We start from the raw sequence: 5,426 nt of genomic DNA, 5'->3' as shown, positions 1-5,426 counted from the left end.
AAATTCCAAGCGATTAATTTTTTGTATATTCACATATAGGTTACTGAATTAAAATGTATCACTTTAAAGGTGTTTTTATGTTCCTCCTTGAGGCATGTGTACTACAGTTAATATGATGTGGTTTTTTTCTCAGTGTTTCATGTATTATAACATTTTGTCACCAGGATAAAGATATTGGATGTTGGGACCTTTCAGAGGCACAGACTAGGAAAGGGTGCTTAGGCCCTGGCACAATCTCCTTTGGATGAGATTAATGGTGTTCTCCTAGTATGCACCAGTCTTCACAGTAGTGGTTTCCATAAGGCAAATTTATATGATTCGCCTCCCTTTTGATTCCCATTTTGTGTAAGCGCTCTTTTGAACATGCTTCCATCATGGTAATTCCACTCTCCTCTCAGTGCTGAGCACGTGCTCACACTGTGGCTTTGAAGCTGCAATTATGCAAGATGCTTCTTCTACTCATGAAACACTTGGTCTTGAGTATTTCACTCCCACAAGAGGAACTCATTATTACAAGATGTAATTGTTTTCAGCTTACACAAATACAAAAGGCCTGTAGAATTTTTTGGAATACGTTGTTGATCATGGTACAAATTTCTGATGAACTTATAAGTGGTGCCTATAGGATTAGGATTTTGTGCCTATTTTTTATCAATATGTATTGCCAAGCAGATTTCAAAAACAGGTTTACAGGGCTGGAGAGATGGCTCAGCAGTTAAGAACACTTGTTGTTCTTGCAGAAGACTCAGGTTTGAATCCCAGCACCCACATGGCAGCTAACAACTGTCCGTAACTCCAGTTCCAGGGGATCCGACAGCCTCTTCTGCCCTCTGCGGGTATTACACAACATGGGTGCACTTACCTACTTGCAGGTAATACAATCATATACACAAAGATAATAAATAATTGGCTATTCTTGCAGAAGACCCGGGTTGGAATCCCAGCACCTACATGGTGACTAATGACTGTTTGTAGCTCCAGTTCCAGGAGCTCCAACATTCTGACCTCTGTGGGCACTGCATAACACAGGTACACTTACATGCATGCAGCCAATACACTCTAAATAAATAAATAAATAAATAAATAAATAAATAAAATATAAGTAAAACAGGTTTACAGCTCTATCTTGGATATGCTTTTATTTATATAACAGTTTCACTTGACATATGCATGGCTACACATGCTGGCAAGTACTTAAATTCTGTTTTTAACCAAGCAATATATGTTCAACTATTTTCTGAAAAGATTTCATCAGATGCTTTGTTCTGGCCTTCTGTCCTTTCTTCACTAGGATCAACTAGCAGAAATAATGCAGTTAACATGGCCACATCTCTGTAAACAATGCGGGGAAATTTCCCCAAAGCTCAAGATGACATTTTTCAGAGAAAAATCAAAATACATGCTTACAATTCACATAGAAACATGAAATACCCCAATTAGCCAAAAGACTCCTGAGCAGAAAGCAATAATGGAGGCCTTAAAATATTTATTTAGGGTTGGGGCAATGGCTCAATGGCTAAGAGCACATGCTGGAACCAGGTTCACTTCCCAGCATGTCTGGGGCTTTTAACAACCATTCTTACCTCCAGTTTCACAAGATGAGGTGCCCTCTTTTGGCCTCCATGGTCTTTGCATGATATGAGTACACTTACATCCATCAAGCAAAACACTCACTCATACACGTAAAATAAATCTAAAGAAAAATTTAAAAATTAATTTTAACAAAAGAAAACATCCAATTTCAATTTATGTTAGAGCAATATGGCATATAAACATGATACTGGGTAAAATACACATGTGTTTATTGGAATGCAGTAGACTATCCAGAAATTAACCAAAGTATCTATAGCCATTTAATTCTTCAAAAAGTTATAACAATGGAAGGCTTTAAAATTTGCTTTTATATTGGGAATATACATGCATAGGAGTGATAGGATACTAGGTCCATATCACTCATCTTTAAAAAATTTAACTTGGGCTGGGTGTTGTGGTGACCACCTATAATCCTAGCCCTCTGCTACTAGAAGATAGAGGATCTGGAGCTCAGGATAATTTTTGGATACATAGACAGTCGCAGATCAGTTAGGGTGATATGAGACCCTGTCTCAAAAATAATTACCCAAAATGTATGAAATAACCTTAATGTAACACATGTAATCTGAAAATAGTTTTAACAATATGGCAGATTCTTCAAGATATGTGTATAGATAATGAATCCTGAGTAGAATACCAATAGTTCAAGAACTGACAACTATAGAGGCAACAAATTAGTTTTTATCCATAAATGAAATAAGCAACAGAACGAGAGAACATTCTTTCTATGTAAACCTCTCACAAGGTATTACTATCACAATAAATCAAAAATTTTAGCACTAAAACAATAAATAACCCAATCAGTACATGGGCATGTGAAATGAACAGACACTTTTCAAATGAAGAATTTAAAATGGCCAACAATTCTATAATAGAATATTCGATATCTTTAGCCATCAAGGAAATGTAAAGGAAAATTTCAGGAATTCCACATTTCCCCCATCAGAATGATTGCTTTAAGAAAACTAATTGCAACCATCATTGGGAACATTTATAAATGGGGAATGTAAAGTATCAAAATTACCATTAATATAAGTATGGGGTTTCCACCACGAAAAAAAGTAAAGCTCTAATAACATCCAGATACACCACTACTAAGCACATACCAAAGGATGTGAGGTCAGAATATAAGAGCTGCATGTTTACTTCTGTCTCCCAAGTTCTCTTAGGGTCCCTTGCTCCTGGTGCAGGTAGACAAACCATATAGCATATCTTTATCTGAATTTTTCATAGTTTATATCTTTGGAGGGGAGAGACTTACAAAGAAACAAACACCCGACACCCAGCACCCATCTCAGCGTGGCTCAACCTGCCATTCCAGATCGCTTCTATGCCCACCCAGAGTCTCCGTTAGCTTTTACCCATGCATCGCAGGCCCGCAGTCTTGCCCCAGGTCAGGAAATGTCCCCTCTTGCATCCATGTGGGTGAGACACTGGGGCCATCTTTTCACGCTGCTGCCTCTGTTCCCAGATGGCGCTCAAAAGCCCTTCCCTCCAAGGCTAACTCTCTGCAGTCAATTCTCCTCAGCAGGCCACACCCCTTGGAGGAACCAGACCTCTTGGGAAACACTCCACCTCTTTCCTCCACTCTTACAATCTTTCCATTGAACTTCCACTAAGGTCCCTGAGCCTCGGAGGGGGTGACAGATGTAGGAAGTAGGGCGATCTCTCTTGTATCAAGGTGGGATAGTGACTTCTGGGGCCTCCCCATTATCCATCTTGAAGCTGTGGCCATTGATCTATCTTAGTGGTGTTTCTTCTACTATAAAGACAAATAGAAGGAAGTAGACACATCTAAACAAACACGAATGTAAATACAAATGCCTCTAGGATATCCAAGTAGGTATACTATATTCATTAAACAGCATACTTGTAAATTTTCTTAACGGTTGTATAGAGCCTCTGTTTTTATCTTATCCAACCATAAAACTCTCAAGATTCTTATAGCTATAGCCGGCCTTTGCTTCTTCGGGTATCTTTCAAATGGGTTTCACATCTGTAAGACACTTGAAGGAAGGTTAACTTCATATATTAAATCAATCATAGACAAGGTCTAACACAGCATGGAAAGGTTTTATCCATTCGCATTAATGGTTTTCTTTATAGATCCTTCTGAGGTACCATAGCATGGGTATGAGGCATTAATTTGGTTAGTTCTTTAATATCTTTAGATATCCATCTGGAGTCATTTCACACTTGGGGGGATTTTTCATGGAGTCTCTTTTTATTCTTTTATTCTTGATACACTTACAGGTGTTGGCTCCTGACCCTGCACTGGGCTAAGGGGGCAGGGGGTTTCTCCTGTCCCCACTGCACCTGTTGGTTCCCTGAGTCAGGCAGGCCCTGTAGAAGGGGGACCCAGTGCAGGGAGAAGGTGGAACTCCTCAGGCTTCTGGTGAAGTAAGACACAGTGGGTAGTATCTGATGTGCCAGGGTAGTAGGCAGCTCTGTTGCAGGCAGATCAGGAGGCCATGGGCAAGGTGGGAGTGAGGACATTCTGTGAAGGGTATTTTAGTCACTTTCTATTGCTGTGATGAAAGCACTGACTAAAGCCAACTTGTGGAGGAAAGGGTTTATTTGGCTTTCAAGCACAATCCCTAATCAAGGAGTGCCAAAACAGAAACTCAGGACAGGAACCTGGAGCACAGACCAAGGAGGAGAGCTGCTTGCTGGCTTGTTCCTTACAGGTGGTGAGTTAGAAGACTCGAATATATTTATCTTCAAAATTTCTTTAAATAATCCATATCATAGATTTTCAGCACTCTGCAACTACCAGGGGAATCTTTATTATCTGTGTTTCCTTAAGTTGGAGAGCCCTAAGTCCATTAAGGAAATTCATCCTTTCAATTCTTCTTTAGAACAGGTCTTGGTACTACAATCTGTATTAGTTAGGGTTCTGTAAAGAAACAGAACTGATAAAATGAATACACACGTACACATACATATATGTATTTATATATGTAGATTTATATATGTAGATTTATACAGTCTGAGTATTCCAACAATGGCTGTACCACAATGGAGAGGCTGAGAATCTGTAGTTCCTCAATACATGATGCTGGATGTCTCAGTAGTCCTAATCTTTCACTGAAGGCCTGGAGAATTCCTGGAGATCTGCTAGTCTATGGTCTATGTTGGAATCTAAAAACTTGGTTCTACTTGGTTCCTATCAGTGAAGGAATGTCAGTAGCAAGAGAAAATGCAAGAAGGCAAAAAGTCAAACTTCTGCCATGACATGGCCTTCTATGTGGGCTGCTATCAGAAGGTAATGCCCACATTTAGGGTGGGCCTTCCAGATTCAAATGATTCAATCAAGAAATTCTCTCTCATTTCAGTTACTTTCACATGCACTCAAGTTGACAAGCAAGATTAGTCATCACATCCACCCCTTGTCAACTTGACATTGAACTGCATCTCCTTCTGTCATATTTAATTTTCAAATGAAAACAAAGGCAAGGACATAATTTGTCCTAAAATTACATAACTATCCCACATACAATCACAAATTCATTATATTTCTTTTTTATCCACTATATTATTTATAATAATTTTTGAAAATAATTTATTGAGAGTTTCATACATGCATATAAGGTGTTTTGATCAAATCCATGCCCACTTCTTCCCCTCCAATTCCTCCTATATCTCCCCATCACTTTTTAATGATAACTTCATGTACTCTTTCTTCTTTCATTATTTATTTTTATGGGGCTTTTGGCTACTCTAACATTTCTCCCTCTAAAGAGGTAACCCTAAAATCTTTTAAGGATTAGATACAAGCTCCCAACTACTTTTGACATTTTTGGCCTTTGTAATTGAGTATGTTGCTAAGAGGT

Source organism: Nannospalax galili, unplaced genomic scaffold (assembly GCF_000622305.1).
Source record: "Nannospalax galili isolate Female #2095 unplaced genomic scaffold, S.galili_v1.0 scaffold2314, whole genome shotgun sequence".
Lineage (NCBI taxonomy): Eukaryota > Metazoa > Chordata > Mammalia > Rodentia > Spalacidae > Nannospalax > Nannospalax galili.
This window is presented reverse-complemented; position numbering follows the sequence as displayed.